The 27,915-nt window shown below is 37.4% G+C and overlaps 2 long non-coding RNA genes across 4 annotated transcripts; one reads left to right on the top strand and one right to left on the bottom strand.

The window, feature by feature from the left end:
• Positions 1-200: 200 nt before the first annotated feature.
• Positions 201-3,229, bottom strand: LOC118489325. Its single transcript, XR_004887246.1, has 2 exons — positions 2,913-3,229; positions 201-1,974 (listed from the first exon to the last, which is right to left on the bottom strand). It is a non-coding gene; the product is annotated as an uncharacterized LOC118489325 (long non-coding RNA).
• A 16,077-nt stretch (positions 3,230-19,306) lies between these two features.
• On the top strand, positions 19,307-24,408 carry LOC118489324. 3 transcript variants are annotated; one of them, XR_004887244.1, is made up of 4 exons: positions 19,307-19,655; positions 19,736-19,847; positions 20,576-22,867; positions 24,255-24,408. It is a non-coding gene; the product is annotated as an uncharacterized LOC118489324 (long non-coding RNA). The 3 variants fall into 3 exon arrangements; XR_004887245.1 differs by having other exon boundaries at positions 19,319-19,655; positions 20,576-20,654; XR_004887243.1 differs by lacking the exon at positions 24,255-24,408 and having other exon boundaries at positions 19,323-19,655; positions 20,576-23,774.
• Positions 24,409-27,915: the final 3,507 nt, after the last annotated feature.

Here is a 27,915-nt window from a genome sequence, read left to right as displayed (position 1 = left end):
AAAGTAACCCGCCGCGATGCGGCAGGGGCTGGGTTTGTATTTATATCTGACGTGCATATAAGGAACTCAGGTTCACAACTCTTTAATGTGTAAAAGGAATAGAGTTTTTATTAAGTGATGCATAATATGTATGCTACAAATGTAAAAGAATGAAGTTCATACTTCATGTAATCATACACACACACTACATGCAGGGCTAATAAACTAAAACATCAACTCCCAAAACCAAAAAAGAATCATATTTGCAACTTTGCATGCATTGTTTGCTGCAGTTAAGTTTACAAAGGTTCATGTATATTACCCGTGACCCTGATGATCTACGGAGGCCCCTGAATGTGGACTCACTGTATGTATTCCAAACGCCTTTAAAGGCTTGCACACAGCGCGTACCTGCAAATAGTTATGTAGTTACACGACTATAAAGTATAAATCAAATGGTTCATAAACGCAATGGATCGGCATTTCTGTTTCTAGTAAATAAACAATTATAAACAAGCTTCAGTTTAAATAAGGATACCTGTGCTGCTTTCTCTTTTGATGGCACAATGAATAAAAGATAGACCTGGCAAACGGGTCGGGTCGGGTCATGGGTCAAAACGGTTTCGGGTTGAAACGGGTTCGGGTCAAAACAGGTCAATTAAAAAAAAGGGTTGTTTTGGTTCGGGTCAAAACGGGTTCGGGTCGGAACGGGTTCGGGTTGAAACGGGTTTGGGTCGGAACGGGTTCGGGTAAGAACGGGTTTCGGGTCGGGTCGGGTCGGTTAAAAAAATGTTTTTTTTTTTTTTTTTTTTTTTTTTTTTTTTGCAACACAACAATTATGTTTTGCATTTATATAAGTGCAAAATACCAAATGTTACAGTACCAAGTTTTGCATTTATTACATATGTTTCTTTATAGATACAGACATATGTGTAAGTTTGTTTCTGTAATATGAAGTGAGCGAAGGTGAAGTTTCTTTATAGATATAGACATATGTATAACTGTGTAAGTTTGTTTGTTTCTGTAATATGAAGTGAGCAAAGGTGAAAACGAAAGCGTACAGTTGCATCCTGTGCGTATGTATGTATATGCAAAACATAATTGTACGGGTCGAAACGGTTCGCGTCGACACGGTACTGGTTGTAACGGTACTGGTCGAAACGGTACGGGTCGAAACGGTTCGCGTCGAAACGGTACGCGTCGAAACGGTTCGGTCGAAACGGTACGCGTCAAAACGGTTCGATTCGAAACGGTACCGGTCGAAACGGTTCGCGTCGAAACGGTACGCGTCGAAACGGTTCGCGTTGAAACGGTACGCGTCGAAACTGTTCGATTCGAAACGGTACCGGTCGAAACGGTTCGTGTCGAAACAGTTCGATTCGAAACGGTACTGGTCGAAATGGTACGGGTCGGTTCGCGTCGAAACGGTACTGATCGAAACGGTACCGGTCGAAACGGTATTGGTCGAAAATGTATGGGTTTAAACAGTTCGCGTCGAAACGATACGCATCGAAACGGTACGGGTCGAAATGGTTCAATTCGGAACGGTTCGCCTCGAAACGGTACGCGTTGAAACGGTTCGTGTCGAAACGGTACGGGTCGAAACGGTATGAAACTCGTCCCGACCCGAAACCTGCCCCGTTTCTTTAAGACACTGACCCACATCAACCCATTTCTTTAATGTTGTCGACCCGCTTTGACCCGAAAATAACAAGATGGAATTTCAAGTAACCCATTGTGACCCATTTAGTTAAAATATCTTACCCAAACCAACCCATATAATTTTAAAAGTAACCCAAATTGACCCACTTGGAAGGCTTTGGGTCAAGATTGCCCCCTCTAATAAAAGATAAAGGGCTAGTAAAAGATACACCTTCTTTTTTTCCTTTTTTGTTATGGTATCGATTGCCGATGATCCTATCCAAGCAATGTTTCCATGGTAGCATGTCCGCTTGTCTACGACACATGTTTACCACTTGAATAACATCTCCAATACTAAAACCCCCATGAATCAAAGAACAAATGGGTAAATAAACGTGCAGCTAGAAACATGGAGCTTGACTAGGTATCATAATATCATTTTAACTAAATGCATTAGATACACACTTAGTTGCATGTCAAAAGCATAACATAGTTTGGTATCCTTTCATATTCAAGCTTCAAATTACCATCTTCAAGACTTCATCGGGCTTCAAATAACCATCTTAAGTTCTCAATGCAATCAATACATTATATATTTTATGGTCCGTATCAGTTATCCTATATTTCCTGTCGATTTCCCCTATTTCCCTACGCCCCCAATCACACAAATTTCTAGGTTTCTAACAACAATCGAGTTCCATCAAAATTCGAAAAAATCACCACTAACATTTTAAAGAAACATCACAAACAGTACAAATGTAGATCATCAAAACAACCATATATAAACATAACAACCGAAAAAACGAAAAATCCACGATTTCATTCTTTACATGTTCACTCTATACAAATAATATCATTTTAGTTTGTAGTAAACTTTACTAAATGCATTAGATACACACTTATTTGCATGTCAAAAACCATTTCACAGTTTAGTATCCTTTCAGCTTCCAGGCTTCAAATTTTCCATCTTCAAAAGTTCTCCAGGTTCCAAATACCCCCACCCACTCACACACACACTCTTTCCTCAATACCAAACATTCGGTCCGTTTCAACAATTGTACCTGTATCTGTCAATCTATCCTATCAATTTCCCCTATTTTCCTATGTTATCAACACACAAATTTCTAGGTTTTCCAACATCAATCGAGTTTCATCAAAATTCAACACATTTCACATAAACATCATATCAACACTATAAATTCACATCCTCCAACACAAAAAACACAACTTTTAAACCTAATAACATCAAACCTAATAATTACGAATCAAAAACCCCAAAAATCACAAACTACCTGCAAGAAATTGAGAACAGACGCTAGCTCCCAACGCGCACGAAGCCGAATCCAAGCAGATTCAACCTCCGATTCCGATTTCTGACCGTTTTCGTTCATCGTTTGGCCTGAGCTTCACCAGTAACCGACTGTAATCGAATCAAGGGGCGCCGCAACAGCTCCACCATGACTCCACCACAACTCTGTCGTGACTCCACTACCGCTCCGCCGTGGCTCCGCCATCGCAGAAGGTGGGATGGCCACGCTGCCTCTCGGTTTATCCCATTTTCTCTCTCTACATGTGTGTGTTTGGCTTGGAATAAATGGATATATAAATGGATAATGGTTACAACCAAATTAACATATCATATAACACCAAACTGTAGAGAACACACTTTAAGCCTAGAGTACAACCTCTAATGCCTAGAAATGTTAGAAATTAGAGTATTATATAATTTGTAACTGTTCTTATAATTATTCTCCTCCTTTTGACTAGCCTTTTACTTTGCCTTTGTTTTCTCATTTCCATTGTAAAGTCTTTTGTACAGGCCTATTTAAAGCCATTGTAATCATGTATTGTAATCAAGCTTTTCTAAATAATATCAAAGCATTATATGGTATCAAGAGCCTACTAAGCTCAAACGAGTCTGTCTTTTTTTTTTCCTGGCTACCACTTCTGATTACTCAAACAAGTCTGTTCCTTTTTTTTTCCTGGCTATCACCTCCGATCAACTACCATGGCATCTCAGTCAATTGTCCAAATCAATGCTGCTACCCACTTCAACACCACTCTCACATCCGACAACTTCTCAGTGTGGCGAAAACAGCTCCAGTCTACGTTAATCGGATTCGACTTGGTTCACTTTGTCACCGGCTCCAAAACAGTACCGGCGGAATTCCTCGACGCCGAGAACACAAAACCGAATCCAGCCTTCTCTGCTTGGTATCGACAGGACCAAGTTATTCTTGCTGCCCTCATTGGCAGTTGTGCACCGACCATTCAACCTTTGATTGCATCAGCCGAGACCTCACGACAGGCTTGGGAACGTCTCATCGCGAGCTACGCAAACTCATCCCGGTCCAGAATCATCTCGTTAAAGTCAAAACTTGCATCTAACCCGAAAGGAAATCGTCCCATTGCGGAGTACCTACGAGATATGAAAAGTATTGCTGATGAACTTGCTTTGGTCCAAAATCTGGTCACGGATGAGGATCTCATGGTTCACATTTTGCGGCAATTGGGTGATGACTACAAACCCATTGCCACTTCTCTACGCCTACTTGACTCCAAGATTACTTTTCCAGTTTTGTTTGAAAAGCTAGTTGACTATGAACATGAACTCAATCTTACAACAGTCTCATCACCACCAATTATGGCCACGGTTAATACCACCCAATGTCAACCACGGTTCGGACGACGCAACAACTATGGAAACTCAAACTACAAATCTGCCCGTACTCAGTGGTCCACCGGATCCAATTCTAATGGTGGAACTCGTGACACTCGTAACAATCTTTATTGTCAATTTTGTCATTTTGCAGGTCATGAAGCGAAAGAATGTCGAAAACTTGAACATTTCCTCAAGGAAAATCAAGTTACTATAGGAGGTTCAACGACCCAAAACATAGCCTCACCCACTGCTAATGTCACTACTTCCCCTCACATGTTCGATACCGGTGCCTCTCATCATGTTGACCCCGATCGTGCGTCTTTCCACTCGGTCTCCGAATATGGAGGTCCGGATGAAATTGTTCTTGGAAATGGTAACACTCTTTCCATCACCCATATTGGTCAAAAATATCTTCAAACGTCAAATGGTTCACTTTCTTTACAAGATGTTTTATGTGTTCCTCATTTCAAAAATAAATTAATTTCGGTGGCCAAATTATGTAAAACTAATCAAGTTTCTGTGGAATTTTTTCCAACCCATTTTTTTGTCAAGGATCTTCGCACGGGGGCACGTCTAATGCGGGGAGAGAACTACCTTGATGTCTACTATGCAAATTTGCCTTCATCGCCTCAAATAAATGCGGTTTCAACCACATCACCTCTTGATTGACATCATAAACTTGGACACCCATCGGTTCGGATTCTTAAAAAAATAGCCAAATGTTTAGGTCTACAATTCAATCTTTTAAATTTTCATTGTAATTCGTGTTCCGTCAATAAATGTCACAAAGATCCTTTTGGTATGAACTCTTTTACCACTACAAAACCCTTACAACTAATTTACTCGGATGTTTGGGGACCCGTAGGAAAATCAATTGATGGTTTCATCTTTTATGTAATTTTTGTAGACTATCACACCAAATTACATCTGGCTTTATCCAATGAAACAAAAATCCGATGTCTCAGTCCTATTCCCTCAATTCAAATTGCTAGTAGAAATTTTTTTTCAAACACCGGTCATTTCTCTTTTCACCGACAATGGTGGAGAATATGTCGGTCTCACTCCTTTTCTACAATCTCAAGGTATCTCTCATTTCACCACTCCCCCGCATACCCCGGAACAAAATGGCGTAGCCGAACGTCGTCATCGTCACATTGTGGAGACAGGTCTAGCACTTCTCCATTATGCTCACTTGCCCCTCTCTTTTTGGACACATGCTTTCCAAACCGCGGTGTATCTTATACATCGTCTCCCTACCCCAATCCTACACTTTCAATGCCCATATTCCCTACTCTACAAGGCCGACCCAACTTATAGCAAATTAAAACCTTTTGGTTGCTTATGCTACCCGTGGCTACGTCCATATGCAAAATCCAAACTTCACCCACGTTCGGAACCATGTACCTTCCTAGGGTACTCGCCATCCAAGTCGGCTTACAAATGTTATGATTACAAAAGTCGACGCTTGTATCACTCCCGCCATGTGGAATTCATTGAGTCAACCTTTCCACTAAAACCTTCCACCAACTCTCCCTCAAAACCTCCCAACAATATCACGGTTGATGATTTTGTTGGTTTGTCAAAGTCCCACTCCTCTACTACTATCCATGACACCCATACTAAATCCTCAAAACCCTATACACCACCATTTTCCTCATCACATGTACCTCATACCCTTACTGTTTCACCTATAGACCACCAACCTCCTATTGGGCCAACATGCCAATCTACGACACCTTATCCCTTTCCATCCCACTTGGTCCACTCCCACCATCAAAATAATCCGACCACTCCTTACCAGGCCCAACACGTCTCCCCTCATCCCAATCCGACCACACCCCCATCATCTCACTCGGACATTACACCCAACCTCCACACGGTTTCCCCTTCACCTACACCTACCTCTCCCGATGACGTCCCAACCAACCCTCAATCTCCTACATCTAACTACACTCCCACCTCCTTTTCACCATCCTCAACCTCTACCGATGAACCCATTACCCTCACACCCACACCCACGCCCACACCCACATCCACACCCACACCCTCCTCTCTACCTACTCGCACCCGCAAACCTAACCCAAAGTACTACAACTCCGCCTTTGTTAACCATACCACTACCCATTCCATCCCTCCCACACTTGAACCATCCACCTCCAACAAGCCTTAAAAGATCCGGAATGGCGGAAAGCTATGGATAATGAGTTCAATGCCCTACTAACAAACACCACGTGGGAACTTGTTCTTCCCTCCCAACACAAACCTATCGGTTGCAAGTGGGTGTTTCGTGTTAAACGACATCCTGATGGATCCATTGACAAATATAAAGCTCGTCTCGTTGCCAAAGGCTTCCTTCAAGAATATGGTAAGGACTACTTTGAAACGTTTAGTCCCGTTACTAAACCCGTTACAATCCGCACCATTCTTACCATTGCATTGTCCCAAAATTGGCCTATTCAACAACTTGACGTCAACAATGCCTTCTTACATGGCACTTTACATGAGGATGTTTACATGACTCAACCTCCATGTTATGTGAATCCGGACCTTCCTCATCACCTTTGTCGCATGAAAAAGTCTCTCTATGGACTCAAGCAAGCTCCGCGTGCATGGTACATGGAACTTACCTCATTTCTCCTTGAACTTGGCTTCCACAAGTCCTTCGCTGATCCATCTCTATTTATCTATAGAAAGGATGGCATTGTCTCATACTTTTTGGTTTATGTTGATGATATTGTTTTAACCGGCAATGACGACGCCTTTGTTCAACATATCATTCATGCCATGTCCAAAAAGTTTCCCATTAAAGATCTAGGCATGCTCCACCACTTCCTTGGCATCGAGGTCATTTCTACCACTAACGGTTTGTTCCTATCCCAGCATGCTCACATTCAAAACATTCTAACCAAGTTCAAAATGGAAGGTGCTAAACCAGTTGCCACACCCCTCAGCACTACCGAACCACTCTCCCCAGTTGATGGCTCGCCTAGTGTTGATCCTACACCATACCGCCAATTGGTGGGTTCTTTACAGTACCTTGCCTTTACTCGACCGGATGTATCCTTTGCTGTCAATAAGTTGTCCCAATATATGCATGCTCCCACTCAACTCCACTGGCAAGCCTTAAAACGAGTTCTTCGTTATCTCAAAGGTACCATTCACCATGGTTTATTCCTCAACCGTACCTCACGCATTACTCTCACAGCCTTCACTGATTCTGACTGGGGTGGAATCACCGATGGGGGTCGTTCCACAACTGCCTATATCATCTATCTTGGGTCTAACATCATCTCCTGGCGCTCGTCGCGTCAAAAATCTGTTTCTAGATCCTCCACTGAGGAGGAATATAAGGCATTAGCAAACGGTGCGGCTGAACTATCTTGGATCCAGAATCTCTTATTGGAACTTGGTTTGCACATATCTAAGACCCCTACATTACTTTGTGATAATGCCGCTGCCACCTATCTATGTGCCAACCCCGTATACCACTCACGTATGAAACATGTGGCACTTGACTATCATTTTGTTCGGGAAAAAATCACTGATGGTTCGTTGAAGGTTCTTCACATACACTCGGGCGATCAGTTGGCTGACATGCTCACCAAACCATTGGGACGGGGTCCGTTTCAGAACTTACGGTCCAAGATTGGAGTCTCCGATGGATCCTCCATCTTGTGGGGGCATATTAAAGGCAATATTACATAACATTCTCCTATTCATTATGAGATTTATTTTTAGACACAATTTGTAATTATTCTTGCAATTATTCTCGTCCTTTTGACTAGCCTTTTACTTTGCCTTTGTTTTCTCATTTCCATTGTAAAGTCTTTTGTACAGACCTATTTAAAGCCATTGTAATCATGTATTGTAATCAAGCTTTTCTAAATAATATCAAAGCATTATATCATCATCTGTGCCTCTGTCAAGTCCTCGACCGGCGACGAAAGATCAGTTGTAGTTGCAAATGATCATTTTTCTAGTATTTGATTTTTTTTTTTTTTTTTTTGCTAAGAACCCCCTATTGTTGGTAATTCACAAGAGTAACGTTGTCACAAATAAGACCCTTTACTACTTTTTTGTCTTTATGTTACTAAGGCACGCTTTTGACCTATTTTAGTGATCCCGTAATCTAAAAAATAGTTTTTTAGAACGGCTAGATTAAGTGCATTTTACCCGGATTCGATACGGCTCACCTACGCCAAGGGCACTTCAAAGTAGGAATCAATAAATTAGTTAACCATGTCTATAAGTTATACAGCAGTATGGTATACATCGTTTTTATTATATATTTGGCATGTTATATCTTTTTGGATGTTGCTTGTGTGGAAACGACAAATAACCAACAGGAGATGGTATAGACGTCTTCTAGGTTCCAAGGCTTAAAGAGATCTGCAAAACATTATATTGTTAGTCTTAACGCAGAAGAGGGACTCCTGCGTTTGAATTCCTGCTTGAGAATAACTTAAATGTATTAGTGAATATAAACTTAATTTATGTTATGTATATTATTAATATTCGAATGATATAACCATATGTATGTGTGACAATGTTTATTATGAACGGTAATGTTGTTGTTGGTTGGCACCGTTTAACGGTTGTATTTCCCTCCAAAACCAACCGTCAACAACCGCCAATATATATATAGATTGCCGGCAAAGATAACCGGCACCAAGACATTTTCATACTTGATTTTTGTCCTCTCAATCAAACGTATGCATTCTATTGTTTTCAATCATTTACTCGAACACCATGAATCCAAAATCATTATCCAATTCCGCTACAAATGTCTTTGACATTCAACAATGTGGTATCAGAGCCACTAGCCACTACCGAAAGTGATGGAGATCTTATGGCGACATCATCGACCATGCCGTGTAAACATTGCTCCGACGAGAAGAAGGAAAGGAGATGGTTGCAGAGGAGATGTTATTACTGCAACAAACCGGGGCATCAGATTGCATCGTGCAAGGCAAAAGAAAATGATGAGGCTACATAACTCATTCGTCTAGCGATCAATACAGGGACTCAACAACATAAAGAAGTAGATGATGATGGTAAACAGAATGATCAGAGAATGGAGTACATGGTGACCGGCACTGACGGCGGTTTCGGGTCCGAAATATGGTACGTTAGTAAATCCTTTAAAAGGCACTACTCCGGAAACTTAGATATGTTCAAACGAATTAAAAGTATGTTTGATGTGGAAACACAAACCGGTGAAAATAACTTCTATTTTATAAAAGGAATAGGGGTTGTTGAAGTAATGACCGGATCTGAAAGAATCCGAATTCAAAGTGTTTTTTATACTCCGGATATAGATAAGAATGTGCTTAGTCTTGATCAATTGATCACCCAAGGTTATACCGTTAAGTTAAGTTTACTGGAGATCAGTGCAAGATCTATCCGACATTTAGTGTTCCAGTAATGAATAGAAAGAATGATACTTCTGGCCTTACTAGAGAAGATGAGATTGGCCTAAGAGAGAAGGAAACCATGGCGATGTCCGAAACTGATTACAAAGTTTTCAAAACTGAATATTTAAATCAGTATTTCGATATGTATCATCAAACGAACCGGACTGGAATGTTTTGATACTTCAAGGCATGATTTTCAAGGAGTTCCAAGACTGTAAAGCGCTGCTTGACATGCTAGATGATGAAGAGTATGTTCGGAAATACAAGTTCTGGTTAGAAAGCAAGTTTGAGGATATGGTTGATTGGTTTCTCGAAGTAAAATTAGAAATCACATCAAGACCACTCCTTGCATATGCTGCAAACAATAGGAAAGTGAGTTTGCTGGATTTATACATGGCTGTTAAGAGGGAGGGTGGTCACCGAAGAGTAACAGAAAACAATATGTGGGCTATGATCTCTAAAGATATGGGTTTTGATTACAACGAAGGAGAATTATTGAGACTTATGTGTGCGATGTACTTAGATGTACTAATTTACTATTTTAAGTTCAAATCTACGCAACAAGCAGTAGCTGAAAAGGAGATTAAGGAAGATGTTGCTGAATCAAGACGAAGATGTTACTGAATCAAGACGGAGCAAAAGCCTGAATAAGAATGAAGGATCAAGCAGGAAATCGGAAATCTGATGTAGAACAAAAAGGAGCAGCCGAGGAGCACTATGCTTTCTTCGCTGGAAACGACTGGTACGGACTTAAGACGCTGCAACGAAGGAAGAAGTTCGATTTCAAGCGGGCAGAGAAAGCCATTAATGAAGCCAATGACAGCGTGATAATGCACTCTCGGAAGAAAAATTAAGTTTATGGGGAGTGTATTAGTGAATATAAACTTAATTTATGTTATGTATATTATTAATATTCGAATGATATAACCATATGTATGTGTGACGACGTTTATTATGAATGGTTATGTTGTTGTTGGTTGGCACCGTTTCAAGTTTCAAACGGTTGTATTTCCCTCCAAAACCAACCGTCAACAACCGCCAATATATATATAGATTGCCGGGAAAGATAACCGGCACCAAGACATTTTCATACTTGATTTTTGTCCTCTCAATCAAACGTCTGCATTCTATTGTTTTCAATCATTTACTCGAACACCATGAATCCAAAATCATTATCTAATTCCGCTGCAAATGTCTTTGACATTCAACAAAATGTTCACGAGGAGTGTAAGGAATTGAGAGAGTGAAGTGAGTATGAGTGTAAGAGAAGTGTAAAATGTTAACTGAGATGCCTAAGACATCTATATAGAGTGGATACCTTGAACCCAGTTGGTTTGGTCGGCCAACTCAGAGGCTAAAAGAGTTAAGGTGAGTTCTTATTTCCTAGTCGCATGTAGGACTTTACCCTTTTAGGCGAGTGGAGCTTCCCCTCAATTCAAATACCTGGAGTACGGGTAATGAAAATACCCAATAGTGCAACTCTATGTAAAATGGGTAAAGTCCTACATGCGACTAGGAAATAAGAATCTCACCTTAACTCTTTTAGCTGTACCAAAGTATATATGAAATACAATCTACTGACATGAAGAAAAGTGAGTAAATTATTTCACAATCATAGGAAACGTAAAACATTACATCTACTTCTAAAATCTATCTATTACACATCTTATAGGACTCAAACTCACACCATTTTAATAGTAATAAACACTTGGTACAACTAAATAAGAGACCATAGACAATCGTCGTCATTGTCATCATACTCGGTAAATCCTACCAATAGCAAATTAAGGTAGGATCTGAGAAATGTAAGATATAGACAGCGTTACCTCTACCCTGTACGGATAGAGAGGCTATTTCTGTAAGACCATAGAAAATCATATTACAAATAAAAGGGTAAAATCAATATTTTATTTAAAAAGGCTTTATTAATATTCTGATTTACACCCATTTAATCCGATAAGTTATTTTGTACCTTTACTTATGATGATCAATCAATATTAAATGCATTCTCATTGTAGTGTAGATATTATTATAAATAATCACCGGCAAATTGATAATCGTCTTACACGATTTGACCTGGTTTAAATGCACACCCCTTGATTCATGGGACACAATGGGGCATGCTTAGGCATACCGATTCTATTTTCGTTTTGCAAACTTTTGGTCAAAATAATACGTTAGGTTATTTGAGTCGTTGTCTTCGTTGGATCCATATTAAAATTTAGCCATTTTGGTAACGACCTTTTTTTCCAACCGACCTAAGGAGTATATAAAAAACTAGTTCTATAATCTATACCCGTCCGGTGTACGGGTATATTAATAGTATAATGACACGACAATAATCACATTTATAAAACTAATGTAAAAAAAAAAAAAAACTAAAAAAAATACATATTGCATAGCATGCACACGGTACTCATGTACCACAATTAAGTGTTTCGTTTTGGCCGTATTCAAGCGATTTTCTTTTAAAAATAAAAGTATTTCCGTATAAGCCTGATTAATAGCAATTTTCTTTTAAAAATAAAAGTATTTCCAATATTTACTTTTAAAATGTTTTATGTAGGGTAAAATATGAGTTAAGGTGTTCAAAACCGAACTTTTGTACTTTACTCACAAATAATTTGTCTTTTAATAATTATCTACAATATTTAGTTTCTGAAATAACGTTACCTTTCTATTTGGTGCAACTTTTTTAGTTAAAAGTTGTTATTTATATAGTATAAATTAGTGAAAATTCTATGCAATGTGTCCCAGTCCTAAAATATCACATGTGGAAACCCTCACGAGGCGTGTGACATACCAGGATCCAAGCCACCAATCTCATTGAACTCATAAATATATTTAAATAAAACTTTCATTCATTAACATAAAGTGTTACAAACGTTACATATCATTCATTGTATACAGCGGAAGCATAACTCATTTGTTAAGTGTTTCGAAAACCATGTGTACATAAACCATTAAGCCTGTATTGAGATTCCATGCATCTCGACCCATGACCACTCTAGCATCCCAAACAGCAAGTCCCAATGATATAAACCTACAAACCTGCAAGCATGCAGACAGTGAACTCACCTTAGATTTGCTCGGTATGACTAATTACACGTTTCCAAGTTAATCAACCAACCCTAACGTGGTTACCAATGAATGTCAGTTTCACGATTGCACAAGTTGTTGTTTTCACACAGTTTGCATCACATACACCAGTTCACAGTTCATAGTATAATAGTAGCTAGTACACCTTCCTAATGCAAGTACACATCTCATGTGTTTATCGCAAGTAGCACAGAACATAGCAGGTGAGTTTGTTGTACCAACTAATTAAACCAAGTTTCTTATTAACATTCTAACGTGACATAGATCATACATATACACATACACATACACAAGTATCTGTCATAAATAACATCACAGACTCCTACTGTTCACTACAGAAACTTACACGGCGAAACCCTACATGTGGCGAAGATTAACTTTCGCCAGGATGCGGGGTGACGAAACACCCATATGTTTCGTCGTTGTGCTTGTCGGCGAAACCTATATGTTTCGTCGACATGTGTTGTGGCGAAACTCCTAGCTGTTTCGTCGAACAAACAGTTACAGATCCATCCAATGATCACAGTTTGACATATTCTAGAACCCTAATCATCATCAACCTTTACTTCATGAACAACAATCAATCATTCAGTTCCCCAAATAATCATGCAACGAGTGTCTTAATCAATTCGCATATTCATTTCATCCTTACATCACACAATTAATATCATTCGGATCAGTTGAACATAACAATTTCATTAAACCTTAATACATAACATTCACTGATCCTACATCCCCTAATGTCAACCCATCATGCCATGAATCTATTATGCGGAAATCAACAATACATAACATACTAGATAATCAGAATCTCCGCATCATAAAACATCCTAGATCTATTACCCTGTTTGACGGAACCCTAATTCACCAAACATTACAACTCATCAAAAATTCATCGAGTGGCAATATTAAATACTAACAGATAAACAAGATGTGACCCGAGGAGTCCTGAGAATCAAGAAGAGGTGCTCGAATGAATGAGAGTTTCGCAGAGGACCAAGTTTGTCATCGAACAGGAAAGGGGACTTTAGAGTTTTATGTATTTTGTGTTGCGTAACTGACTACAAGAGTCTATATGTAAAAGAGATTGGGTCGCTAATCTTTCTGGGCCGAGACCCCGCTTATGGCGAAAGACAAACTTGACGAAACTTAAGTTTCTTCTGGACCAAAGGTGACGAAAGTCACTTATGTTTCGTCGGGTTAGTGGTGATGACAAAACAACTCATTTGACAAAACACTACTCGCAATAATTATGTCGGATCCTATGAACACTGATTGGGCCAAGATCTTGTTATAGATATCTAGCATTGGGGCACATAAATTCTCAGCACATGGCTTTGCAATTGAGATATCATTCTTCACGTGATATGCTGACACAACATGTGATTTCAATTAAATTGTGTAAGTTATGTTGGATAGAGTAGAGAAATAAGTGGACCGCCCCAACTGTTGCATTAAATGGACCGAATATGGACTGACTCAACTAACAATAAATACCGTTCATTGTTTGGGCCGACAACCTTGTGTAGAGTGCAATTCCATTGGACCTTAATCAGCACATGGGCCGCAATTATATAGTTGGATGAGATACTCACATGGACCATCAACTTTCTTTAACATTCAACACACATTAAATGAACTTGCATGAAACAATTAAAGTTGTCGGATGAGTTATGTTGGTGGATCGAAATTTCGGGTTGTCACACAATGAGAGTTGTACAATGTGCTTCATTTGGTTTTATTGAAGAATTGATGTTTATATTGGCCAGCTTGGAAGGTGGTAAAACTTTTTGTGTTCTTTACGTGTGACATCACGGATGGTGATGTCACTAATGTGTTATTTGGTGGGTTTGCTTTGGTTTAAAGCTTATTTTTAACTCACAAATGCACAGATCTTCTCTCTCTGTTGAAATAATATTCTCATACACTTTTATTATACATCATTTTATTATATTTTACTGAATAATTGTTTTTGTTTGTTTTGGTTGAGGAATACAACTTGGGCTTAAATAAAGTCTTGCCGTTGGGCTTAGCTGTTGGGATTAAAGACTTTGCTGTTAGGCTTGAAGACTATTACTGTTGGGCTTGAAGACTGTTGACTGCTTAAAGATTGTTGACTGTTTTTTAAAGGCTGTATATACGGCTCTTGATATATACAACTCTCGCACTCACTGTACGGTTAGACAACTTCAAAGTTTCCAGAATCATCTCTCTTTCCTCGTTTCTTTCCTTCTCTCTCTTAGGGTTTGTTAATATTGTTGTTCTTGTGATCTTGTGTTAAGATCATTGTTCGTAATATAGATCAGAGGGGGCAGATCATCGTGTTGATGATCTGCATGTGAGTTGAGAGGTCTCTACAGTTTAGTTTCTTGTTCTTTGTATCAAAGTTGTTGTAGAGTGAAATATAAAGTTCTGGTTATGGATCCATGTTATTTTGACACTCTCTTTCTCTCTAACTTCATACCTACTTTCTCTCTCTGAATTATGAGATTAAACCATAGAAACACATATGCGTGTGTTCAAATCGAGACTCTTAGAGAGCAATCTGAGTGTGATGGTAGGAATCGCAGTTTGAAAAGGTAAAGGGTTCAGAATGTTGAAGAAGGCAAAAAGCAAATTAGGTCAATTCCCTTAATAATTATTCTTCCTAGTTTTTAGTTAATAATAATTGTTCATTTGTTATTTCCCTTTGTTGTATTTTCAATTTCAACGAAGGTGTTAACATATCAATGGTTTTCGTAAGTATTCTAATAAGAGAGTTCAAAATGGCTATGATGGTTTACTAATCCATAATGAAGGTGTTAACGTATGAGAGGTTTTTGTAAGAGAATTCAAAATGGTTATAATTGTGTTCTTTAAAGACGGTATTAACATATGAGAGGTTTTTGTAAACACTTTTCTCAGTTTTCAATACTTTAAAGAGATATACGAAGGTATACTAATAGGTATTTTGTCATAATAATCATATTAATAGTTACATTTTATACATATACTTGTTTTATTTTTTTTATTAACAAATAGATAGGTATATGTTTTAATAACAACAACAATATTATTAATACATAAAAACGCTTTAGGATTATAATTTATATAATATAATTACTGAATCAACATTGAGATACTTATTCTAATGTATTTTATAGGAATTATTTTAGTTTAGTTTTCTGGTGCATAAACTAAGCTTTTAGTGGGCTAAACAGATGGAATTGCGCACTTGATAACGGAGTGGGCTAGTGGCCTGGATAATATGATGATTGTAGTTATCCTTGTAAGGAGATTGAGCTAGTGCAAGTCCACGCCAAACATAATGAGTTAAGTCAGAACAGGGTCAGTTACCCAGTCTTAAATTTGTGCTATTTTACATTATTCTATTGGAATTTTATCTTTTTCATTATCATTTATATATTGATTAACAGGTAATAACAACCACTCCTTTGTGTACTAACCCACACCCCATGTTCAATAAAATAAAAATAGGTGCAAGTTTTTATAAAAACTACCATATATGTATATATATATATATATATATATATAGAGAGAGAGAGAAAGTATAATGTACAAAACGCCTTATCGTACTTCACGTACGCGACGAGTTCTAACCGTCAGATATATGTGATTTATCACGCTTGGAACTGATTAATCACGCATGGGACTATGCTACTGAAGATAATCATGCATGTTTTAAATAATCACGCATCCAAATAATCACGCTTTCAACCGTGATCTGACGGTTACTAGTGTCGCGTACGTGAAGTATGATAAGGCCTAATGTATGTTAACCGCTCCATATATATATATATATATATATATATATATATAGGATAAGGATCATTACAGAACACTAATTATTGCGAGAACAAAAAGAACAACTCTAAATCACTAAATTTTGGGATTTAAGGTTCATATTTTTTAAATTTTATGTTTCTTACATTCATATGTGTATTATATATACATAAAATATCATATATTTTTCCCTACACATAGTCTACATACATGTAGCTAATTTAGCCTACACATAACCTACATGTGTGTAGGTAATTTAATAACTGAAGATTTTTCATATTTTGTTTTAAATTCTAGTGTGAGAAATAATAAATCTTACATTTATAACATTTTCATTTACTTTTTAGGTTAATAGGATTGAAAAAATGAGTGATACATTTTGTTCTGCGTGTTCTCGCAATATTTAGTGTTCTGCATAGAACCTTCCCCTATATATATATATATATATATATATATATATATATATATATAGGGTAAGGATAGTGTAAAAAGGGCCTAAAGTGTGAGAAGTGTATTATAACACTATATATAATACTATATAACATCATATAAACACCGTATAACAATATCTAACACCATATAATACCATATAACACTATGTAACATTATATAACAAATATAACACTATACATCTATCATAGACTTGCTATCAGACAAACTATAGTGTTATATTTGTTATATAATGATATATTGTTATATTACATATTATTATACCGTGTTTATATGGTGTCATATAGTATTATATATAGTGTTATAATACACTTCTCACACTTTGAGCACTTTTTACAGGATCCTCTACCAGATGCCGGTTAACGTACAATAGGGCTTATCGTACATTACGTACGCGATAAACCCAGCCGTCAGATCTTCATCTCCCATGCGATTTCATACCTCCATGCGAACTGTACGAACTGTGCGAATTCAATCTTCCACATGCGATTTTCTCCATCTACACACCCCATGCCATTTTTCACATTACCTAATGCTAACCATTTTTTCACATGCGATATTCAATTTTCCACATGCGATTCTACACACCCCATGCCATTTTTCACATTACCCCATGCTAGCCATTTTTTCACATGCGATTTTCAATCTTCCACATGCGATTCTACACACCCCATGCCATATTTCACATTACCCCATGCTGCCATTTTTTCACATGCAATATTCAATCTTTCACATGCGATTCTACACACCCCATGCCATTTTTCACATTACCCCATGCTACCATTTTTTCACATGCGATATTCCATCTTCCACATGCGATTTTGTCCATCTACACACCCAATGTCATTTTTCGCACTACCCCATGCTAACCATTTGTTACATGCGATATGTATTGAATTCGCACCAAATCCGCACCTGATCGAACAGCTGGGATGATCGCGTACGTATCGTACGATAAGCGCATTTGTATTTTACACTTTACCTATATATATATATATATATATATATGTTTGTTTAGAATCCTTTTTCAATATAAAAAATAGGTACAGGAATGAAAGCTACTTTTATTTAAGTTTACCAGCTTGGGTTGTTTTGACTCTTTAACAGTTTTTCGATCTTGCATGAAAGAAAACTAATTAGATGTTTGGATATAACTTTTAAAATGTGTAACTGTGAAGAAAAGATAAAAAGAGCAAACCTTCATTTCTGAATGATCATGTCTTCCAGGCGTGTGAATCGTGGTGATCTACTCGTTGACATTCACATTGGTTCAGCGTTCTACATTTGTAGGTCGGTTCCATCTTAGATAATAAAAAAAATTATAAAACAAATTCTAGGCTACCACTTCAGACATAAAAAAAAAAAGAAAAAGAAACATGATGCACTTTAAGGGTTTACAACAAAACTTACATTTGAATTATGAAGTGTTTTTTATCAGTATCTTCACACGATTTTGCTTGCAGGTCTGAACAAAAGAAGTAAATACGGATTTGTGTGTCTTGAGAGGTCAAGGTCATGATTTTTTTTTTCACATTTGTCTCTTTAAATAGATGTGTAAATGACATGTGAAAACAACAACATACTGCCACGTGTAATCCAAGCAACCCACGTTTTTCCCACAATAAAAACTGTCAAATTTTTCCCAAAATAAAAACTGCCAAAATTTTCAAACTTATACCGCATTTTTTTTGTTTTAAATTGAAAACATGCTGCTTCTACTGCAGATAATTTGAATATTTTGGTTTTATGGTACTTTTGGGTAGTTTTTTCTTTTCACATCTCAATTAGGACAACATTATGTTTTTTTTTTATAATATTAAAAAGTATTAATAATACTTGTATTATAAATAATTTTTCTGTTGTATCATTACATTTAGCAATGTTACATGGTTGGACCTTCACATGAGTATTATTATTACCTTTTTTTTAAGAATGTATCTTTTAACCTGTCATTGTTTTTAAACAGGTACAATCGGTGGTGTCATAATCGTTGTCATTAAACAAAGCTCATTGTCTATGGTAAGTATAAAAAAAACTGATTTTTTGACAATAAACATGTTTGTAAGTAATTTTATTAAAATATTTATGCTGTTAAGATACTTGTTTTACACTTCGTTATATTAACAGTTTATGTTTTTATTTTATTTATTTATTTTTTGTGCAGGAGGCTATTTTTAGCAGGAGGCTCTTTACACAATTTATAGCTTTTAATTATGTTTTGTATTTATTCTAATTTATATATTCTTAAAGAGAAAGGTTGGTGATAATAAGACAAACACCTTACCTTTCTCTTTTAATCATACCAAACCCTAATTTTTTGATACCAGCCGCTACTTATGTCTTCCCCAGCCAACTTCTCTGTTTCCTCTGCACGTATCAACCACACACACCAGCCATCGCTTACCTCCTAAAAATTGTCCTCACATCCCTCTCACTTGGAAGACCGGCCGACCACCTCCTTTGTGGCGATGCACGGCGGCTGTGGAAGAAGGACGACGGGCGGAGATGGGCGGTAGTTATCAGCGGCGGAGAAGGTGGTGGCATAAGGAGGGAGAATGGTCGTGGTGATTTCTCTCCGCCGTCTCCCTCCCTCTCCTCACCGTCTCCTCGTCTCCTCCAGCTCCGAGGTACCTTTTCATTATCCACCGAGGTACCTTTTCATTATCCATGACTCCTCACTCACTCACTCACACTTCAATTATTACAGGTGTTGTGGCCGAGATTGTTGATAAGGAAGTGGCTCAATCGGTCTTCCAGAAGCTCCGAATACGACGCTGATTCGGAGGATGATGATACTGCTTACGGAACCGACGGAGACGGTAAGATTTCCGTCATTTAGCTTCTCTTGATTCAGCTTTGTTAGTTAGTTTTAGACAAAATCTGTTGTAAATTTGGATTATCTGTCAAGGAAGGAACATGATTTTGGCACATACACTTCACGCGTCTTTAGTACCAAACCAATGGGCTAATTGGGGAATAGGTTAGGGTTACATACATAGCTAATTCATGGATTCCAAACTAAGTATAGGCTTCTTTGTTCAACTTTAATTCAGGTATTTTGTTGTGGTTTGCCCTGGTGGATTAAAATTATTGGATTTTAGGTTTTTTTTTTTAATACAAGATAGGTTCAATAAAATGAGGATTGAGATTCTGTTGATGAATTTTGGGTTTATTATTAATTATTATGCCAAATATGTGAAATAAAAGGAGGATTTAGATTAAATTGCTTTGCTGATGAGTTTTATGATTCTGATTTTTTTTCTTATGGGTTGCTTTGTTACAAATCCATGTTAGGTCTATGAATTTAAGAGGTTTTAGGATTAATTAGACAGAGATGATTGCATCTTAATTGAGATTGATATCAAATTTATTTATTAGCTTGATGTGGAGGAACAACGGATTCTATCTTATGAGTCTTTTGGGCTTTTATACTTTGATTTATTATATAGGGAACATATCTTGAAGCACCAGTTCTGATTTTGTCTTGGTATGTGTATGCATTCTTCATACATTTTTGGGGTTTGATGGTTTTGTTTTGGGCTTGCAGTTCTTTCATACGTTTTGATTCGGTGGTATTTAATTCGAGTTAGTTTCTGTTTAAACCAGCCGCAATGAGGAAGGGATTGGTACGTTTTCTTTGTCTTTTACTTGGTTCAACTTTCGATATAAATTTTGCTCAAGAACCACATATCTACGTTTCGAGTTAGTATAGTTTTTAACATAGCATTTTTTGGGCTAAAATAGAATATGTTTTCATTCGACAGTATAAATTCCAGTTACTCTATTTCGACGTAAATTTAGTTCGGAAAGAGTCAAGTACGCCGCCGCAACGCGCGACGGGTACAAATACTAGTTTAATATGGTTTCAAAAGATAGAACGTGGGATGTGTAGTTTTTTTTGGGTAATTAATGTTTTTTCAACATAGGGATCGTGGCCAATAGTCTTCCTAGAATGTTGGATGACCAGGTCAACATAACTGTTCCTTCTAGAAGGTTTTGGGTATTTTAAATGGCTGAGATTTAATCTCAGCTTGATCAACGGGCTCTGATTGCTTATTGTTCCCATTGACTTTAATGGGAACATAAGAATATATAATACAACAGAAAACTCGAATTATTTGTTAATCGTAAGTTGTTTTACTTCTAGATGAAGTGGTATTTGTGTTTTTTACATGAACATATATATTTGCTTCAAACCTTTAAAGTGTTTATGAGATATATGTTGTATCTCACAACACAAAGTTTTATTTCTAACTTGTAGTTTTCATTTTACTTGGGTGCCATCCTCAATTGTATTCTTGGATACGAGTTCTCTTAACATATTCTTCGAATATAGTTGTTATTGTTTGGTTAGTAGTTGAAAATTTGAAATTTGAAATTACAATCAATAACACATGAATTCATAATCCTAAACATTTCATTTAGCAAAACTCATATGCGTGATTTACAGTTACATTGGATTTAATATACGGTTCCTAAACAATTTACTGGCTAAAAGGTCTCCAAATAATTAAAAAAAAAATAATCTAAAGAAGATTACCTAAAGATATGTTTCAAATATACAAATAGTGTTCATAGCTTCTTTATTTACTTTGATTTTCATAATTCTCAGCACTAACACTTTATTAGCTACAACACACCCCTCGAAAGCTACCTTTCTTCAGTAGTAAAAGTAGTAGCACATTGGTAGCAACCTTCTGTACATATAGCCTTAATGAACTCTGATGATAGATGGGACTCGATGGGAGGAGATCATAAAGATTTTGCGGTGAAGGCTGTTAAAGAACTTTTGGGCAGCAGTATTGATTATAGCGACAGGTTTGTCATCCAATGGTCAAGCACTTCAAATAAGGATCCATGCTCCTTAATAATCCATGTAACACACTAGGCAAATCTCATGTTAGCCAAGGACATGAGAGACAGTGGCGAAGCTTGACAATAAAGACAGGGGGTCGAAAACGTATATACCAAAAAATTTCTATAAAACTGGGGGGTCGAAAACGTATATACGCAAAAATTTATATACGAAAACTAAATATATAACACTACTAAGCAAAAAGTTCACGGGGTCAGGCGCCCCCCCCCCCCCCCCCCGGCCGGCCCCTCTTAAGTTGCGCCCTTGATGAGAGACTATTGGTTTACAAGAAATGATTAGTCTGAAATATCACTAATGCGTTTTAGGCTTATACTAATGGACGAGAGGAGAATTCCTCAATTAAGCGCGCTCACGTGTGAGTAATATAGGGGTGGGTAACCACCTGGGAAGTCTCAACTTATGCAACAAAAAACAAATGTGTGAGCTTTTCGTGCGCAAGCGGACAATATTGGTGGTATGGGAGGATGAATGTTATAATTGGTATTAGAGTCACTCATGTCTCTTCGCTATGGTGAGACAAACTTCTTCGGGAATGATGAGTCCCCATGAGTTTAGGAGGATACCTTAGGACGCTCACTCCAATAAGCCAAAGAAGGGAGGGGGCGATTGTCATTGTAACATTTTAGGAAAATATTACATTGGACGTGAAAATGAGATATTATTGGTTCATAAGGAATGCCCTATCTCAAACATCACCTATTGGGCTTATTGCTAGTTGTTGAGATCATAACACTACAGTTAAACGTGCTTAGGTGAAAGTATTATCAGGATGGGTGACCTTTTGCGAAGTTTCGACTTGGGGAACTAGAAACAATTCCATGGGCTCTACGTGGTTAAAGCAGATAATATTATTGGTACGTGAGACCGGATGTTACAAACCAGATCCTTATTACTTGCATGTTCTCATTTATTGGTGAGGGAATTCTTTGCTTTCACAGAGTTCGTACTCGAGTTCTTCAAAAGGTTTGGACAATGCGTACATTCATCAATTCTCTGGAGTTTTATTCATTTGCGTAGTTAATTGTTTCAATGGCACATTTGCATATAAGTCAATCGTTGCTTAGCCACTTCTTGTTTAAACATTTCTTCAGTAGTTGAAATTTAATTAATTAAGAAAACAATATGTAGCTCTAACAAAGTGGGGTTCGTGCTTACTAAATTTTGACTCCCACTTAATGCAACCATTTTCTTAGTTTTGAAAAAAAAAATATAAATTCTATTAAATAGGTTATTAACCCAAGTGACGGTGCATATCTTTGATAACAAAGATAAAAGCCAAATTTTCTAGTGGCTTGATATCCTGATGATAAAAAAAATACCTACGTGTCGCAAAGAAGGAAACAAATAGTATAGGTGTAACAACTTTTGTCAAAATTATTATTTCTTAATTTATTATGTCCAATAAGAAACCTTAATTGAGACCCCCAAGTAATATTGCATGACCCCTAAAATTTTCAGAACAGTTGGAACTAGGATCAGAGCCCCTAAAACTCAGGGGGGTATTCCCTAATTGATATTATCTTCCCAGTTTGCTGTAAAATTCGAATTTCGTCGATTTGTTGACACACCTAGGTTACAAATACACGAAGCTACCCTACCCTAAAAGTGTACCCGTCGCGCCACGCGACAGGGACGGTTTTTCAGTATAAAATCCAGGGGTTTGGCACTTGCATGGCTGCGTTGGTTCGACGTTCAAACTCGTTTTGTACACTGAGTTATTCACTTTTTCGTTCAAAAACACACACTAGCACGAATCTCTGCTACGACAATAGGGTAATAACTCGATCACTACTACGATACAATGTCCGATCGATTGAAACCGATCCGATGAATGTTTAAGTGCTGCCCGAATCCGGGCTATACTTTGTGATTCGTCGTGAGGGTTTTGATTTCGTGAGTTATCGTAAAAGTTGTATTAAGTTACTGACCTAGTTTCGTGTGCATTGTTATTTAACTAGGTTACCAGGCTAAAATCAGTAGGCAAAACTCAGCCCATCTAAATTTGCAATGTGAGTTATTCTCTTTTTATCAAATTGCTTTACAAAACCCTAAATGTTTTCCGGTTATACTTCGCAGTGATTAAGTCTTTGCTAATCTTTAATTACTGGCAGTATGTGGGGGTTTTGTGCACATTACTACTAACGATTTATCACTTTAGGTGGGCGAGCCTAATTAGTGATATGTCCGCAGTCATAGATTCGGTCGAGTGACAGCTGAACTAGCTAATTATATGATAGGGGCAAATATAAAAACTTTTAATGCTGTAAACTTATAACAATGTGTCTTTTGTGCAAATTGAATGACTCGCCAGTATTTCCCCGCTGATAAAATCTTTTTAAACATGTTTCAGGTGACTTACTGTGAATCAAGGAAAAGTGCTAGGTAGCACTAAAAAGCTTGAAGAGGTGGTTCAATAAAATAAATAAACATGTTTTGTAAAACAAGGGATTTCCTCGTGAAATTTCCTTTATTGTAAATTATGGGGTTTGTCCCAAATTGTGAAATAAAATAATTGGGCATTTTCAGTTTAAAAGATCCTGTCAAATATTTCCGCTGCCAAATTAAATAAGCAATACCACGGGTTTCTGTCCCGCGGCCTCTGGACCGGGTCACACCGGGCCGGGGGCCGTGACAGAAAAAAGGTGGTATTAGAGCCACTGATTTAAGTCAATTAAGTATTTAGAAATACTTAATTTTCGGATTGCCATTCTGTGATTTCGTGAAAATCTAAGTTATAAATAAAATTTTAACTTAAGTTTGTGTGTGTCTTCATGTGTGCTAACATCATAAATGAACTATCGGAGGCACTCCGAAATTTCACTATCCATACCACCGATATGGATACCACCGACACCTTCACTGGCTACCAGGCTGATACTGAAGAGCCAATGGTGTTCCAGGCCCAACCGCAGGAGAAACCAAAGCCGAAAAAGAGGAGGAGAATCTTGGACCGGAAGCGTGGGTGTAGGAGGAAACCAGCTGCACAAAAGATTAAAAAGACAGAGGATCCGAAGGATAAGGGGAAGGGAAAAGAGATTGGGGAAAGTTCCGGGCAAGCCCAGGAAATGCCACCATGGGAGGAGCTGGATCGCAAACTGGCAAATAGCGACCTCATCGGACTTGCCCATGAAAACCTCTTCAATTACCCTGCTGAATCCCAACTCCCAATGAATAAATTTGGAACCTGCTATCCCAGATCCCATTGTCAACCCCTAACCTCTAGGAGAGCTGGAAGAATGGTGGACAACTGACTGGCAGTTTCAGAATCTCTTGAATAACCCTAACACCTATTTCCCCCAGTTTGACCCTGAACCTGCACCAAACCCACCTATGAGCACAAAAAAACTTGGCTGAACTCCGTCACTATGGCGAAGAACTGGTGGATGCAGGAAATCGAATCCGGGCAGTGGGAGAACAAATCTTCTGGAAATATGACGAAAGGGGGCGTCGTTTCTGAATGGTTATGTTGTTGTTGGTTGGCACCGTTTCAAGTTTCAAACGGTTGTATTTCCCTCCAAAACCAACCGTCAACAACCGCCAATATATATATAGATTGCCGGGAAAGATAACCGGCACCAAGACATTTTCATACTTGATTTTTGTCCTCTCAATCAAACGTCTGCATTCTATTGTTTTCAATCATTTACTCGAACACCATGAATCCAAAATCATTATCTAATTCCGCTGCAAATGTCTTTGACATTCAACAAAATGTTCACGAGGAGTGTAAGGAATTGAGAGAGTGAAGTGAGTATGAGTGTAAGAGAAGTGTAAAATGTTAACTGAGATGCCTAAGACATCTATATAGAGTGGATACCTTGAACCCAGTTGGTTTGGTCGGCCAACTCAGAGGCTAAAAGAGTTAAGGTGAGTTCTTATTTCCTAGTCGCATGTAGGACTTTACCCTTTTAGGCGAGTGGAGCTTCCCCTCAATTCAAATACCTGGAGTACGGGTAATGAAAATACCCAATAGTGCAACTCTATGTAAAATGGGTAAAGTCCTACATGCGACTAGGAAATAAGAATCTCACCTTAACTTTTTTAGCTGTACCAAAGTATATATGAAATACAATCTACTGACATGAAGAAAAGTGAGTAAATTATTTCACAATCATAGGAAACGTAAAACATTACATCTACTTCTAAAATCTATCTATTACACATCTTATAGGACTCAAACTCACACCATTTTAATAGTAATAAACACTTGGTACAACTAAATAAGAGACCATAGACAATCGTCGTCATTGTCATCATACTCGGTAAATCCTACCAATAGCAAATTAAGGTAGGATCTGAGAAATGTAAGATATAGACAGCGTTACCTCTACCCTGTACGGATAGAGAGGCTATTTCTGTAAGACCATAGAAAATCATATTACAAATAAAAGGGTAAAATCAATATTTTATTTAAAAAGGCTTTATTAATATTCTGATTTACACCCATTTAATCCGATAAGTTATTTTGTACCTTTACTTATGATGATCAATCAATATTAAATGCATTCTCATTGTAGTGTAGATATTATTATAAATAATCACCGGCAAATTGATAATCGTCTTACACGATTTGACCTGGTTTAAATGCACACCCCTTGATTCATGGGACACAATGGGGCATGCTTAGGCATACCGATTCTATTTTCGTTTTGCAAACTTTTGGTCAAAATAATACGTTAGGTTATTTGAGTCGTTGTCTTCGTTGGATCCATATTAAAATTTAGCCATTTTGGTAACGACCTTTTTTTCCAACCGACCTAAGGAGTATATAAAAAACTAGTTTTATAATCTATACCCGTCCGGTCCGGTGTACGGGTATATTAATAGTATAATGACACGACAATAATCACATTTATAAAACTAATGTAAAAAAAAAAAAAAAAAACTAAAAAAAATACATATTGCATAGCATGCACACGGTACTCATGTACCACAATTAAGTGTTTCGTTTTGGCCGTATTCAAGCGATTTTCTTTTAAAAATAAAAGTATTTCCGTATAAGCCTGATTAATAGCAATTTTCTTTTAAAAATAAAAGTATTTTCAATATTTACTTTTAAAATGTTTTATGTAGGGTAAAATATGAGTTAAGGTGTTCAAAACCGAACTTTTGTACTTTACTCACAAATAATTTGTATTTTAATAATTATCTACAATATTTAGTTTCTGAAATAACGTTACCTTTCTATTTGGTGCAACTTTTTTAGTTAAAAGTTGTTATTTATATAGTATAAATTAGTGAAAATTCTATGCAATGTGTCACAGTCCTAAAATATCACATGTGGAAACCCTCACGAGGCGTGTGACATACCAGGATCCAAGCCACCAATCTCATTGAACTCATAAATATATTTAAATAAAACTTTCATTCATTAACATAAAGTGTTACAAACGTTAAATATCATTCATTGTATACAGCGGAAGCATAACTCATTTGTTAAGTGTTTCGAAAACCATGTGTACATAAACCATTAAGCCTGTATTGAGATTCCATGCGTCTCGACCCATGACCACTCTAGCATCCCAAACAGCAAGTCCCAATGATATAAACCTACAAACCTGCAAGCATGCAGACAGTGAACTCACCTTAGATTTGCTCGGTATGACTAATTACACGTTTCCAAGTTAATCAACCAACCCTAACGTGGTTACCAATGAATGTCAGTTTCACGATTGCACAAGTTGTTGTTTTCACACAGTTTGCATCACATACACCAGTTCACAGTTCATAGTATAATAGTAGCTAGTACACCTTCCTAATGCAAGTACACATCTAATGTGTTTATCGCAAGTAGCACAGAACATAGCAGGTGAGTTTGTTGTACCAACTAATTAAACCAAGTTTCTTATTAACATTCTAACGTGACATAGATCATACATATACACATACACATACACAAGTATCTGTCATAAATAACATCACAGACTCCTACTGTTCACTACAGAAACTTACACGGCGAAACCCTACATGTGGCGAAGATTAACTTTCGCCAGGATGCAGGGTGACGAAAC

The sequence above is a fragment of the Helianthus annuus genome, chromosome 17 (assembly GCF_002127325.2).
Source record: "Helianthus annuus cultivar XRQ/B chromosome 17, HanXRQr2.0-SUNRISE, whole genome shotgun sequence".
Lineage (NCBI taxonomy): Eukaryota > Viridiplantae > Streptophyta > Magnoliopsida > Asterales > Asteraceae > Helianthus > Helianthus annuus.
This window is presented reverse-complemented; position numbering and strand designations above follow the sequence as displayed.